At 34.6% G+C, this 17,278-nt stretch overlaps 1 protein-coding gene across 2 annotated transcripts in view; it reads right to left on the bottom strand.

The window, feature by feature from the left end:
- LOC145285317 (protein unc-93 homolog A-like) overlaps positions 1–17,278 on the bottom strand; it is a 719,754-nt gene that overhangs the window by 401,499 nt on the left and 300,977 nt on the right. The gene's annotated exons all lie outside the window — the stretch shown is intronic.

The raw sequence follows: 17,278 nt of genomic DNA, 5'->3' as shown, positions 1-17,278 counted from the left end.
AATGTAAAGAAGTTCTTATTGAGCAATCCTCTTAAATAATCAAAATTCTTTCCAATCTACATTATTAACGACTACTACACTACCATCTTGCGTTCATTAATCCGTATCCTTGAGTGACCTTCAGCCTCGATAAGTGGCAATTTCCTTGTTAAAAAGGGTATTTTTCTAGCCTACAAGTAGTTATGTGTTTCGAAAATAAGTTCTTGAAAATAAATTCTTAGTTGTAAGTATATATTAAATATAAAAAACTTTTAAAAGAAGAAAGCAGAGATTCCAGTCGCACACGTTCTATGGAAAGCACGTTGAGAATGTCTACAAATGTCTACAAATGTCTAGCTGTGAGAGAGGAACCTGTAGGGAAGAGAAGAAATCACTTCCACTGGATTTAGTACTCTACAGAAAAAGATGCGTGCGTTTGCAACACATCTATGTCCAACCCTTCCTAAATTTGATAGAGAAGGTAATCAACGCGTTATTTTTAAAGTAACCGGGCCAACAGGTAAAATATCAAAAAGATTCGGCATCAGGATCCGTGGTTCTCAGGTCGTTTCTTTTCATTTATAGCAGATCATCAGGGCATGGTGTGTAAGGGTCCAAATTAAATTCATCTTACGTTTTTTGGGGAAAATGAATCTCACGTGTGTACAGTTCTGTAATTTTTTCTCCTTACTGTATAAGATGCATCCCGCGTTACAGTACATTTATGAAGGAGATTCTAATTCGTCCATAGCTTTCCTTAATATATTGGTAATGAAAACAGCATCCAGGTACCTTACATCAATATACCGTAAACCTACGTTCACAAGACTGTACACACGTTGGGATTCATTTTGGTCCCGAAAAAGTAAGATAAATTTAATTTGGACCCTTACACATCGTGCCTTTATTTTCTGCTCAAAATCAAAATTGGATGAGAAATTAAAAATAATTACTGATACCCTCTTCAAAAATGGGTATCCGTTGGATGTGATTAGGTCAGTTATACAGAGGAAAATAGCAGAGTCTTCTGTAACTAAAATTCAAACGGTTTATAAATACCCAGTATATCTGCGTTTACCTTGACTGGGGGCAGTAAGTGAGAAATTTGCAAAGCAAATCAGCTCAATAGTGCAAAATTATTATTTTGCTTCAAATGAACGTTTTGTGTTCTCTACGAGAACGTTAATGCCCTCCTCTCGAAAAGATGTTCTACGCCCCCTCCCATCATAATAATAATGTAATTTACAATTTTGAATGCAGTTGCAGTCCCAACTATGTGAGTCGAACAACATAAAGATTGGATGCACGAGTCCAACAACACATACCTACCAAAATCAGAAATGGAACATACCAAACAACAGACGTAATTTCCAATACATACGGGTTTTCAATTACTGACCACTTTATAAAAAACCCGTCTTGTGCAGCGAACTTTAGAACGAATTCTTTTACAATCCTGAGTCGTGCTCACTCACTATTTCATTTAAAGATTTTGGAGACTATTCACGTTCGATAGAGAATGCCTTCCCTCTGCAAGCAGAAAGAATGCCCATTAGGTTTGAGCGTGATTAGTCTCTAGGATCTTCGAGTAATATAACGTTGCTGTATTTCAATCGCTTTCCCTAAAACATTTTTCCCCATACATAACGTAACGCAACGTTATTTTCATCTGTATTTTTATTTCGATTCCCATTCATGGTTTTTTCTCTCAAATCCTTCCATACAGCTTTGATAAAACGAGGGCGAAACCAGTCAGCTGACTCCCTCATTCCCCCCCCTCTTTTCATTCTCTTCACCCCGTTATTCTAAACGTTGACTTTATTTTAACGTTTTAATCATGAATTTTCGTCTTCCATTTCATGATTGCATTATATATATATATATATATATATATATATATATATATATATATATATATATATATACTAGCAGCGAAACCCGACGTTCTCTGCAATTGAATGATGATCAAACTCACATAGTTTTATTATCATCGCAATCAGTGAAATCGCACATTTTTCAATCAAATCGATTGATTACCTACTCTAGTTAGGGACCCATGGCGGGGGAAATATTTACATGCCTCCCCGCAGTGACTTAGTCCACAATACATTGTAGTTTACATTGCACCGTAGAGACCTTACTGTTTATTTTATAAAAAAGAATTTGTGTGTAATGGCTTGAATTAAAGTTTAAAATGCAAATATCAAGTATCATCGTGTAATTGTGCTTTAAACAGAAACATTTATTTCGAAGGTGCCCCCGTCATATCAAAGAACTTACTGTTGATTTTATATGCCTGGCCTTTATCTTTGTGTGGCAATAAAACTTCTAAATGCACTTATGATGTTAGGCTATATTGTAATGTTATGACCCTTTAGGCTGTGATCATAGCGTAGTATCTGTTAACTGTGGCAAGCGGGGTCAAGGGTCAAAACATTATTATTAGTGTTATTGTATTATTAATAATTGATTTGAGCGACGAATGGTCGCTGGGTCAGTTATCTTGATTAGAAGCATAAACAATTTAATTGGGGAAGAAATGATTGACGTGTGAATCGAAAAAGGAATGTGAAAATAGAAAATAGATGTAAACATTATTTGGGGGGTTTGAATAAACAAATAACTAGTTGCGGACATTAGGTTGGTCTGAGACACGTAATTAGGTGACGTAAGAGAACACGTGATGTAGTTAGTTTTGGAGAGATTCGAGGAGTTGAGAATTGACCCCCAAAGCGGACAGATGTCTAGACAGGGGTGGACAGACAGCTAGGAGCGGGTTTTAAGAATAGAAAATGTAGACGAACTGCAAATTCTGTGAAAACCATTTGAGACAACTGTAATAAATTTATATTATAAAAATGTAAAGACTTATTTTATGGTTTCACAAATAAGAACAGATGTCTCAATTGGATGGTGCTGATTGCTTCATGGTTCGTCACCGAGCAACGGGAAGATACAGAAGAACTCTTCAAGAAAAAAGGTATGAAGCATATATTATTCTTCTTACATATGAACTGTAAAAATATCCCGTGTGATAAGTCTGATACAACATGACTCAGTTTACACGCCAATATCATGTCCTCCTGGCTAAACAACATACATACGATTTATACGTTTATTATCTGTCTGTTAAAAGAATGATATCTTACATCCACTAGATAACACATGTCAAGTTTTAATATATCATCTCTTCAAATATAAATCAATATACAACAATATAAGGTTTTAACGTTGGTCAAAATCGCCTGTTCATTCTTCATCGGATTTTTCGATTATCAATTCCTGATACTAATCGAAGCGATTCTTATACAAAACCTACATAAGAACACTATCATATATATAAAGTACATTTATGTGACATTACATAAAAATGAGTCTCACTGTTTAGGAGCTCATGGGAAACGAACTCACACACACAGACAAAGTTTTGTTTAGAGGATATTTCTCTCTAAATCTATATAAAAGAAGTATATATATCGCTCTCTCTTTTTCTATCCCTAAATCTCCTTTTTATATATAACCTGGTAGTAAACACACACACACGCATATATATATATATATATATATATGTCTAAATGAAAGTTTTAAATTCTAAACTTAAAAAACTCTCAAAACCTATTAAACTATAGAAGTGAAATATAAACAACTGTATATACAGAATAAACTACATTTAGGATAGCAATACATAATAAAAATAAAATAAAACTAATATTAATAAAAAATCTACCCAAGCACGCATGTGCTTAGATCAGCCTAACTATTAATGCAACATATTCACAAAAGAAATAGATGTGTCGCCTAATATAAAACAGAATAATAGAATACAAAAATGTGTCCGCCAAACTTTTGTCCTAGTGAATCCAAGCCATTGGTTAATCGGTTAAACTTCCGAGCGGAAATGAAAAAATCTGATTGATCCTGACGATTCCTTGCGGAGAGGAAATGCAAATAATTTTGTGTATCTTAATTGCCATATATTTTCATATATTACTGCCTAACTCTACATACGTATTGAGCATTGTAAAATAAAATTATATCTTCTCAGAACCTTTAATGTGGACATATAAAATTATATTTATAGATAGGATAACACTAAGTTTTCCAGGTACACTTACGGGCTCTACTTTGCCGAACAATATTACGTTTCTTTTTATTTTCCCTCTAAAGAAAAAATACTCATCTAAAAAATTGGGGACATCAATATCTACTATCTTATATGAAACATTATGTTGGCAAATAAACGTAATATAATTGGATTGAAAATTTCTTCTGATTCTGTCATTATTCTTTTATATACTAATGCGTGTATACGGTGTTTTCTGCGAACCGCATTGATATAGCTTTCCAACGTAACTCCTTTCAAACTATGCACAATGCTTCAAGCAAACTACAGTATCCTTCTCATGTATGTATATATATATATATATAGTTATATATATATATAGTTATATATATATACATATATATATACTATCGATTTATTGAATTCTAGTTTTTCCTTTCATAATCTTTTGAGATGATTTTTATTGCAGCAAATAATTGAAAATCGATTTCATGATAGCAGAATATTAGAGAGGCTAATAATCGGCCCGGATTAAAATGTCCCTTGGGTCAACTTGCTCCCACCGCACATATGTTAGTTTGACCCAGGCACGATACCGAGTTATCTCCTTCTCCTTTCTTCTATTACTACTACGTTTAAAATAGATCGAACTAGCGGAACGAATTATGAGAGGGAACACACACTTGGACGCTTTAATAATATAAAGCATATGTTAGAATGAAAACGACACAATTGAAGTTATATGCTGAGAAAAGATTTACTTTTCTTTAGCAAGAATGAACAGAATTTTGTCAATGTTTTTGAAGTTATCTCGTTTTCAGATACATATAGGTTAGATCTCATTTATTGATTTATTTAGTGCGAGAAGCTTCACTGTTAAGCCCTTAAACGACACATGAATCGGTTAGCCGTTAAACGATATGGGATACACTAACTTGTTAAACGACCAGTTTTGATTGTATGGAATAGGTAATTTAAATGAAATTCAAATAATGGGGTCTCACATCGACGAAGGTGTTTAATAATGCGTATTCTCCCGAAATTATCAGGAAGCTAAAATAAAATGCTCCACAAATGAAACCAGCCGATAAACACAATTATATATCAACAATTAATAATAAATAAATAAAATATGAAATTAAATAATAATTCACCCCTACTCATCTTACACCTACCTCTGCAACCAATTTATAAAAAATAGAACTAACTACATATATATCCAAGCCTCAATAAAGAAAAAAACAACAACAACAACCACTTCTGGGGATGATCGGAAGTACCAAAGAAAAGCGCTAGAGAATATGGCCGAAGAACAACCACTGGGCGCCATACAATATAATCTACTAGCCGAAACAAGAAAGACCGTTCGGTAAATAGAAAAGATTACTAGCTAAATTGGAAAAAAGAAGAACTCAGCCATGTTTAATCAGACGTGCATAAAGTATATACAAGTCTACAAATAAAATAACTAAGAAAAAAGCTCCGAAACAGTACACGTTCCCTCCTGATTACCCAATAATATCTGGAAACCAAAATTAAGTTAAAACAGCTGATAAACTTATTATATACAAACCTACAGAGTAAGCTGTTTTTTTTAACTACAATATATTCTATTGTCCGCTTGCTTCATATCGATTTTTTGGTATTATTCCAGTAGAAAATTTCATTCTTTAGTTTGGATATTTTTGGACACGAAAACGACCACGTTGTAATCTATAGGAAGCAGTCCCATGATAACGTGTTCTATAAGTTGCAAGGTTTTGGAAATACATTCTGTTTGTGGATAAAACTCAGTGAGATGGAAAGATTATAATCCTTTAGTGACCCTTTTTAAAAGTGCAAAAGGCGAAATTCTCTGAAATCCAGTCGAGAGAAAAGGAACAGAATTTAAAACGTAGCAATCGGATAGGACACAGGTTTTTTAGTGAGACTTCTAGTTTTAGGTCTCAAACCTGTGCTTCTGTTATGTTAAGTTGTAGGGCTAACGTCATAGCGACGTAACATCATTTCATTAATATTTCTAGCGTCCGCAGGTCTATGTACATACACGCAGTATATCTTATTAATTTCCCTCACCGTTTACAGTGCTCGGGTTTTCATAACCTGTGTCTGAACTCGGTGAAATTGGGCCGGTTGTGTTAGAATGATATTATATTAGGTTGTCCGGAAAATAATGGCCATTTCAGGAAGTCTGTTTTGAAATTGGATTTTATCATAGGATTTGTATTATATTTCAGGTAAACATCAACATGATTATTGATTTATATGTGCTCTTTAATAATTTATTACTTTTTTCTTTCGAATGAGCCCATAATTTGGAATATGAGAAAAGAAGACTTACGATTACTTTTCCTGCATGAATTTAAGCTTGGAAACAATGCTTCTCAAACAACTGCAAATATCAATAGGGCATGAGAAGTGGTGATGAAAGCCTTAAAGATGAAGAAGGTAGGGGACGGCCATCTTATCTTGACAATGAAAATTTGAGAGCCATTGTTGAGCAAAACCCACGGCAAAATGTCAGGGAAATGTGTCGGGAACTTGGTGTTAGCAGTTCAACAGTGTTGGACCATCTGAAGCAAATTGGCAAGGTGAAAAAGCTCGACAAATGGGTCCCACATGAGCTCAATGAAAATCAACAAGCTCGACGTTTTGAAGTGTGTTCGATGCTCTTTTTGCGAAACATTAATGATCCATTTCTTGACCGAATAGTCTCCTGTGACGAAAAGTGGATCCTTTATGATAATCGGAAACGATCAGGTAAATGGCTTGATTGTGATGAACCACCCAAAAATTTTCCAAAGCCAAAGTTTCACCAACAGAAGATTATGCTGACTGTTTGGTGGTGTGCAATTGGTGTTATTCATTACAGCTTTCTGTGTGCTTATCAGAGCATCACGGCAGAGGTCTACTGCAATCAACTCGAAGAAATGCATCATCATTTACAAAAATTGAGACCTGCATTAGTGAATAAGCGTGGGCCAATCCCGCTCCACGATAATGCGCGGCCTCATGTTGCGAGAATGACACTGCAGAAACTCACAGACTTGAAATACGAAACTTTACCACATCCTCCTTATTCTCCAGATCTTTCACCCACGGACTACCATTTTTTAAAGCATTCAGCCGCTTTTTTAAGCAACAAAACTTTCAGATCTAATGCAGAGGTTGAATCTTTTTTCAAAGATTTCTTAGTATCTAAGCCAAAGAATTTTTATCAACGAGGCATAAATGATCTAGTTGATAGATGGAAAAATTGCATGGCTGTTCAAGGATCATACTTTGACTAATTTCAATGTCTAGGGTCACCTATTTGATTAATAAATCCTTTTTCTCTAAAATTAGTCATTATTTTCCGGACAACCTAATACTATTCGAATAACTATTTTTTTCAAAAACAACCGATCTCAAACCTCTTGGAATATTTCGCCACTTAAAGTGAGAAGCTAGCAGGGTCAGCTAAATCTGACACCCAAGATCGCCATGGGCATGGAATATGTGCCTACATTAAGGATGGCTTCCCGTGTGGCAGGGATATCTCTAGAGAAGATCCTAATTTACCCTATATGTGCTTCAGGGTTGCACTTGCTAACACCACTGCATTTATATTTGCCCTCTATAGGCCCCACAACAGCAGAGTTACCATCTTTAAGAGCATATCTGAGAAAATAGATCACATACTGTCTTCACATCCCTCGGCTAACATCCACATCTGTGGTGACTTCAACGTCCATAACGTGGAATGGCTGACCCATTCAAATGAAACAGGTGATGAGGGGGAGGTTTTGTCATGATTTTGCCATTGCTTATGACCTCACTCAGATTGTTCGTGAATCCACCCGTGTGCCCGATACTACTGGTCAATATGCAAGCCTCCTAGACCTTTTTCTCTCAACTTCCCCTGAGCTATGTTCATGTTCCGTTCATTCTCCTCTAGGATCCTCCGACCACTCCGTTGTATCAGTTAAGATGAAAACGAAATGTAAGAAGCCCCCAGGCGTACCCCTCCACCGTACTGTATACCGATACTCTACGGCTGACTGGGATAGCTTCCGTACATTCATATCTGATTTACCTCTGCACTCCATGTTTAAAAAGGAAGTGTCCTCTATAGTATCAGATCTGACCGAATGGTTAATTGTAGGCATAGACCAATTCATACCATCTAAAAAATTCCAACAAAAACCTAACAGCCAGCCATGGTTCTCCCCAGAATGTGCTGCTGCTATCGCGCACAGAAATCACTTTTTCCATAGCTACCAACGTAATAGATGCACTGAGACTAAAGCTGCTTTCAGGACTGCCAGCAACCACTGTAAAAGAGTAATAAAAAATGCAAGAGAGCTATATGCCCAGTCTGTTAAATCCAAGGTAGCTGATCAGCGGCTTGGTTCCCACCAGTTTTGGCAAATAACAAATAGGATCCTGAACAGAAGTGGGCGTTCTATCCCAACCATTATAAATGGACCAGAGGTCATCTCGTCAGCGTCAGACAAGGCCAAACTATTTACAAAGAACTTTGCAGCTAATTCTCCCCTATGCGACGAAGGCCATCAACTCCCCGTATTTCCTCCTATAACACAGAACAAGCTAGGTAACATACAAATATACGTGCATGAGGTCGCCAAGCTAATCAAGAACCTAGATTCCAGTAAAGCAACTGGCCCTGATGGCATCCCAATTATAGTGTTAAAAAGCTTCAACCAGAACTTGCTCCCATACCTACGAAACTGTTTAAGCGCTGCCTTAAGGAGACGTTCTTTCCGACTCCCTGGAAGACCTCATCAGTTTGCCCTGTATTTAAGAATTCAGGTGATAAGTCATCTCCCTCTCACTACAGACCAATAAGTCTCTTGTGTGTTATGAGTAAGTTTCTGGAATCCATATTAAATAGAGAAATAGTCAACCACCTCAGCAGAAATAACCTTCTTAGTGACACACAATATGGTTTCCGCTCTGCAAGATTTACCGCATTACCGATTAGTGAATCTCTTGACAAAGGCTTCCTTTCTAGGGCAATTGCTCTTGACATATCAAAGGCCTTCGACAAGGCATGGCATAAGGGTCTACGTCACAAGATTTCCAGCTACAGTATAACTGGAAATGTTTTCTCAATCATTAAATCATTTCTCTCCGATAGGCTCATAAGAGTATTGGTAGATGGAAGAAAATCGGAGGCCTGCAATATAAATGCTGGAGTCCCTCAGGGGTCAATCCTGGGCCCAACTCTCTTCCTGATCTACATCAATGACCTCCCTAAACACATACTTAAATCATTCGTTGACATCTATGCTGATGACACGACCATCTACGGGTACACATCAAAGGCTGTAAATGACAAAGTTCTCTCTGATTCTCTCTCTCCTCTGATCTCGAGCGCGTGGTTCAGTGGGGGAAGATGTGGCTGGTTACCTTTAATGCATCCAAAACCAAACTCCTATCCTTACATCATCAACGCCCTGATCCTCATCTGGCATCAATTGTGATGGATGGCCCTCGTCTGGGTGAGGCCCTGTGTTTTGACAAGCTTCTGGGTTTGACCTTTACTCCTGATCTGAAATGGAACACGTACATCAAGTCTGTTGCCAAGGTCGCTGGAAAGATTGTGGGATCCTTTTACCGCTCCAGAAGATATCTCACTACTGATGCAATTCTCTATCTATATAAAAGCCAAGTACGTCCAAGGATGGAATACTGTTGCCATATCTGGGCAGGAGCTGCTAAAAACAGCATATCCTGCCTTGACAGAGTACAAAATAGACTTCGTAGTTTAGTGGGAGATGCCCTTTTCTCTACCCTGCAACCTCTCTCCTACCGAAGAGACGTTGCGAGCCTATCTTTGTTTTATCGTTATTTCCATGGCAGGTGCTCGTCTGAACTCCAATCTCTGGTCCCCCTCTCGCCAATCTTTCACGATAAACACCCGTCTAGCTGAATCCACTGTGAAAAATTTTCCCCACTCTATATCTGTGCCTAAATCATAACCCTTATCCCTGAGTGGCTTCCGCGCCTTGATAAGTGGTGATCACTGTGTAAAAAAAAAAAAGTCCTCCAGTTCACTACAAGCCGTAATTCACTCAAAATAGATACTAATACTGAACTCCTTTCCGTCCTGCGTTTTAAATCCAATGTCTCATCTATAAAGCCGATATTTTGAACTATTATTACCGATGATCCATACAACATCTTGTTCTACTCCTACCCGGAGTTAACAACCCTGAATTTTGATGAGAGCCAGCTTACACGCTCAGCAAAACATCATGTTGGTGTTCATTTTACGAACAATTCAGTATTTATCAAGGTCAAAACCAATTAAGGACAAGTGTTAGTGAGATTGTTTTATTTTTTGTTGGACTATGAAGAATTTTATGAGACGGATTGAAAATGAATCGAATCAACAAGGTTTCGTTGCTGAGAGGTAAGGTTTATGACAAGCATCTGTTTACATTGACTTGGAAGATCAGTAGTTTGTAGTATACAGGGAAACAGTCCTGTGGTAATATATTCCACAAACGGTATTTTTTGGAAAGAAACTTTGTTCATGGAAATTTCGCTTGACGCTAGGCTCACAAAAGAAGTAAAATTTCTTTCTAGTTATAATAGAAAGATTAGTTTTTGTTGTAAATATCCTACATGAGGAGACCAGAGCCCAATCACGTACCTTCCATCGTCGGTGGAGTGGGGGGGTTTCCGGCTTGTAGATAGGGCGTTTTGAATCACAGTAACTTTTGTGTATATTGTTATTACTTAAATATATCACTACGTTCATTTTATAACTATTTCTTTCAGATTATTAGAGCACCATTCATATTTTCCTCAATATTCTCACGTACATTGATCCTAACCCTAAACTTCTTTAGCTAACATAATGGTAATACTCGTCCTGACTACTGATCAACATCTCCTAGGATAATGTGATTGGTAAATCTTGCATATTCGCCCCAGTATTATTATTACTTATTTCAAGAATTACAAAACCGTTTAAGTTAACATCATGAGAAGAGATTAAACGTAAGTTGGATTCATATTTCATATCCAAACCTAAAGTATTTTATAAGCAAGGCATTTATAAACTCGTTGATAGGTATAATCAAGTTATAAAGTTGGGATTTATGTCGAAATTTCATCGAAGACTAAGCAGAAAAGCACCACATCCCGTTGAGAATCTGTAGATAAACGGGTGAAAGAAAGTATGAGGAATTGTTTAGATTACACGCGCCGCCTTCTTCTCTCTTCCACTTTTGGCTTTATATAAAAAGAAGGAAGTGACCTTTTAAGTAATTCTTGGTACCTTTTTTGACCATATGATATAAAAACAGATTTAGGCAGTCGACTTTTAGTGATAAATGCATTAATTTCGTGTAAACAAACGTAGTGATATACCGTATCTTTTATGTGCCGTCTTAATTATAAAAGATGAATTTCCCGATAGCCACTAACAGCTTGGCTATAGAAGACGTATCGTTTTGCAATGAAACATTACAAGAGTCTGTATATAAAATGTTTCCTCAATGGTTGCGTAGTCACACGAGCCTCTGACTATAGGAATAAATGCTCACAATAAAGTCGCTGTAGCAAATAAGAACGCATCAGGATACTGCTTCTACTCTGACATCAAAAGGAAAATGATTGAGATCGACAGACACTCAAATAGCGATTAGCTTTCAAATAACTTAAACTTCGACAAACTAGAGATCAAATGCCAGTGTTGCTGGTTATACAGAGCGACTGCTAGAAAAACGAGAACTTTGTCACACGTTAATTTATATTCATAAAAGTGGGAAATCATTTGGTGTTGCTTTTTTCAATCCGTTTTTTATAGTTTTTTTTTACGAGTAGCAGCTGCTTCAGGATGTTCTCGCTCCAAAGTTGCATCAACATTATTTAACTGATGATTTATAAACATTTTTATGAAATCCGATAACACAACCAGACATTTTGTCGATTCCCAAGTCGAGGTTTCACTTTGAATAGAACAATCATCTGCTTTTGAAAATCTCAAAATTGTTTTCTGCTAACTCTGTCTATAATGTAACTGGATCAAGGTCCTGCTCGTTCATTGACTATCACGGGACAACAAACATGAACCACAGAGAGCCAATGGAGGACCAGCTTTTTCAATTGGCATAAACTTCAACGAACAAGCAATATGCTACATGTTCTTAAAGAACATCGGCTTCAATAATTATGGCAACAGGGACCGAGCTTGTAATGGAAACCACGAAAATTTGAGTGTTGGACTAGTCACCGAACTAATAGACTGAATAGGTGAAATCCACCTGCCTATAGCAGTCAGAAAATGAGGAAAAATAATCGAGTAAAAGTTTAACTAAATAAAATAGTGTTAGCTGAACTACACGTAAAACAGGGGGGGAATAAGTCAGTTTTGTATTTAACCAATTACTTATGAATAGGGGATCAGCAAAATATGAAAACTGATTTTTTTATTTTTTATTGAAATTCTACTTTATATTTTTTTCTTATTTTTGCGTAGTAGGTAAGTATATCGAAGAATTTTTACTTGGAATGCGATTTTTATGTGTCTCGTACAATATAAGCTTTATAACCGTAATCCCTATAAATCTGCTCTTTAATAGAATGTGCTCTGATAAACACATATCATTTGTGCTCCCTCGACGTATATACTCCCGACTAACTCATCTAGCAGCAAAACTCCACCTCTTCACCGTTAAGGCTCTAAATGCCGGAATATTTTTTACTCTAATAGTTACTTCCCTCGGACTGCTAGTCTTTGGAATTCACTCCCTGTTTTCTGCTTCCCCTGACTGTAATGAATGAATTACTAACTTGCAGAAGTCTAAATATATTGTGAACAAACATCTCGCTGCTCAGCTCTTTACAACCTTCTGTAAGCATGATACCAAATAATACCCCTTTCGTTTTAAGTAGCAATATGCCTTTTTTTGGAGTGAAAAGAGTTTAAAAAATGTACTTCTTGAACAATTCGATAATTTGATTTATGTATCAGCAAATCACGAATAAAATTATTTATTTCGAGTTCAAGTTGATTTTAATTCATTATTTTAATGGTACCTTGGTAATTTAGATGAACTTTTCAGTTTCTTTATCGTTCAATCATTTTTGCCATATTCTCCTATTTTTTAACATGTTTTTTTCTTTTATTCTTCGATTTTTAACCCCAAGCCACCCGATTCTATTATCCCCTACTTCTTTTTCAACGATTCGATTATTCGATTTATTCGATGGCAAGCCACGAAGAAAATTATTTATTACGCAAAATAAATGAAGTTGAAAGTCAGAAAAAAAAGACGATACTTTGCCTTCCATTACAATATGGTGGCTAAAACGAAAACGAGGCTGGCGTCGCTTAATGGTGGAAGAAAAAAAACAGCACTATATTTTATCTTCGTTTAAATAATTTCGCTCAATTTTATCTGCCGCATTTCGAGCAGTCACAGATAAAAGAAAATCAGGTATTAATATAAGATTCTACTTTGGATACTGGCATATTGTCGCACATAAACTAATTAAATTACATAAAAAACAATGATTCAATATATAACAAAGAATATATCTTTGGTAATATCCTTATATCGTGTATGGAATATTATAATCGCATTTGCTACCATTAGTGAATGTTCATGTCACTAGGTTGTTAATCCAAAAGATCCTTTTTTCTCTAACGTTATTAAATCCTTCTTTAAGGTGTAATGTTCCATCTTAAAATATTAGACATTTTACACACACAATAATATAGTTACTATATTGAAATAGCATTCGAGATTAATAGGCCTTGATACAAGGAAGTACCAGTAAGTTACCTGTCTTTAGTACAAGCAGTACCGGTAAATTATCTCCCCTTTATGATTATATAAGACAAGCTAAAAGTAGCCATTTGCTTTTTTTAGAATTCAGCAATGAACTGTAGAACAATGTCTTTCATACGTTACACTTACTATCATGATAAGTTTGACTTCATCAAGGTTTATTTTCCTAATCCTACTTTATATATATATATTTTACGAAAATGCTTCAATATTCTTTGGTTCTGGGAATGAGTTATGATCGAAAGAAATTATGTTTTACGTCTTCTAATTAGCTGAACTTTATAATTAACTGAATATTTCTTTTTTTTATCTCTCAGGCATTTTAATTCTACGTTGATTTAATCACGCTAATATTTTTATGCAAAAATTTAGAGAAAGATTGACTCTCTTTTTCTTGTCATCTTATTTGTATACATGCGTCTCTACATACCAAAAACATGCATGTAAATTAGTTGGCAAATAATAACTACTACTACTACCACTAATAATAATAATAATTATAATTATTATTATTATTAGTAGTAGTAGTAGTAGTAGTAGTAGTAGTAGTAGTAGTATTTGTGAAAGGTAAGGATAATGAAGAGGCCGAGGAGGGAGAGCATTAACTAGACCTCCACTGGATAAATGTGAAGAGTACTGAAACCTTGGCAGAGTGTATTGCCACCTAAATTTTAATTAAGGCTATTGGTAATTTCCAGCGAAAAATCAATGGTAAACGGTTGTTAATATAACGCAAAGGTATTTGCAAACGTTATAGAAAGAGGTGGAAAGTACTGCGAATCAGAAGAGACTTGTTTTCACCAAATCTCCAGAGAATACAACCGATTATTATCTGTGAGTAATCTCAAATGATTACTAGTATGAGATCTTATAGTAAATACTACTACTACAATTACTACTACTAAAATAATAATAGTAATAATAATAACAATAATAGTGATAGCAATGATGATACCATTAGGAAAATAATAAATAATGACAATAATAATAAACAATAATAATAATAAAAGCAATAATAATAATAATAATAATAATAATAATAATAATAATAATGATAAACAATTATACTTATTTTTAGGCATGCAAGAAGGATGTCTTAAAAATATCACAGTTTATGACATTTGGAATAAAATGCAAAGTAAAATAGTAAGTCGCTTTGATCAGCCCGGTTACTTATATAGCTAGTATAATATATATATATGTATGTATATGTATATATATATGTATGTATATGTATATATATATGTATGTATATGTATATATATATGTATGTATATGTATATATATATATGTATGTATATGTATATATATATATGTATGTATATGTATATATATGTATATATATGTATATATATATATGTATATATATGTATATACATATACATACATATATATATACATATACATACATATATATATATATGTATATATATGTATATATATATGTATGTATATGTATGTATATGTATATATATATGTATATATATGTATATACATATACATACATATATATATATATACATATACATACATACATATATATATATATATGTATGTATATGTATATATATGTATATATATATGTATGTATATGTATATATATATATGTATATGTATATATATATATGTATGTATATGTATATATATATATGTTTAAAGAAAAAATAGAAAAAACCGAATGAAATTATTAAAAAATCAACGTTTCGTCCTTGTCTCAGAGGACATCTTCAGGATAATTGAAATAAAAATGTGATAAAAGAAAAAGTCATAGATCGTGCGAAAAAAGACAGTTTTTTAAAATCCAACCCATGTCGGGAAAGGACGAAAATGTGTGCGTATGGGAAGGTTGTTTGATGTCTATATATACAATTTTAAAATGCATTTAAAATAAATATGTACATTTTTTTTTTTTCTCTTCTGCGAAACTACTCATTTTCCTGAAACATTCAAAGAAAAACGGCTAGCCAGGATCCACCCTGATACCTTGCTCTTTGATTATTATTTTCCCTATGCTAGGGGTTAAATGGTAGAAGCCTTTTCTTTGCGTAATAGTATTAGTATTCAAAATTAGTGCTGATTCTAAAAGTCTTCTTTTAGCTCTATCTATCACGTATTTAATAATTTTCGCTTGATCTAAATTAAATGAGTGATCGTGTTCTGCACAATGGCAAAAGAGTGCATTTAGGGCGTTACCATTCCTCATATCTCTTCTGTGCTCGTTAAGTCTTAATTTCAATTTTCGTTGTGTTTCACCTATGTACGCTTTTTGACAGTTGTTACATGGGATGGAATATATACCGGCATCGGATGTGAGGGTTTTGGGAGAGTGCTTGGTAGTTTTTAATGTCTGTTTTATGGTTGAGGAAGTTGTTTGTATCAGGTGAAAACCAAGTCTATTAAGAGTGTCGTAGATTTTTGTATTTTTGGTGTGGGTGGGAATGAAAATATGTCTGTTTAATAGTGAGGTATCTGTTTTATTTTTCTGTGTGTTTATGTTATAGTGTATTTTCGTAGCTTTTTTCTTTGCGTAAGAAATGAAATAGGATGGATATTGTAGTTTTCTTAAAACATTCGTAATATATTGAAATTCATCATTAAGATATTGGGGACTGCATATTCTAAAGGCACGTAAGAAAAAACCTATAATCATGCCCGTCTTTATTTTATCATTGTGGTGTGAGTAGTAATGAATATAGTCGTTTTTGTGTGTGGTCTTTCTATGTACTTTGAAACTCAGATCAGTTTCTGATCTGATGAGGAATATGTCTAGAAAAGCTAGGGAGTGGTCTTGTTCGGATTCATGTGTAAAATTTATAGATGGTTCCACTGAATTTAATTTATTTCTAATTTGTTCTATTTGTGTGTTTTTAGGGAGAAAAATAAGAATGTCATCTATATATCTAAAATATGTGGAGTTTTTAGGAAGTCTGTGTTTAAAAGAGTTTGTTTCTAAGAATTCTAAGAATAAGCAGGCTAGTACACCACTAAGGGGGTTACCCATAGGGAGTCCAAATTTCTGTCTATAGTAAGAATTATTAAATTGAAAGTAGGTTCTATCAGTGATGAGTTTTATAATTTGTATTAGTGTATCTGAGGAAAAAGGTAGGTCGGCTTTAATTTTGATTAAGTGCTTGTGGAGTAGATTAAGGCATTTTTTGATTGGAATATTGGTGTACAGGGAAATTATGTCTAAACTATGCATGGTTTTATTTTGCATGTCCATATTTTTTATTCTATTTAGGAGGTCGCCAGAGTTTTTGATATGTGAAGTGCTGATGGTGCCCATTAGTGGAGTTAAAATTTGGGCAATAGCTCGTGCTAATTTATGGGTGACGCTTCCAATGTTTGATATTATAGGTCTCATAGGGACGTTCTCTTTATTTATTTTTGGGAGGCCGTATAATATAGGAATAGTGGGGTGGTATTC

The sequence above is a fragment of the Euprymna scolopes genome, chromosome 1 (assembly GCF_053919585.1).
Source record: "Euprymna scolopes isolate OS-2025 chromosome 1, ASM5391958v1, whole genome shotgun sequence".
Classification (NCBI taxonomy): domain Eukaryota; kingdom Metazoa; phylum Mollusca; class Cephalopoda; order Sepiida; family Sepiolidae; genus Euprymna; species Euprymna scolopes.
Note: the sequence above shows the minus strand (reverse complement) of the source record. Positions and strands in the feature narration are given on the sequence as shown.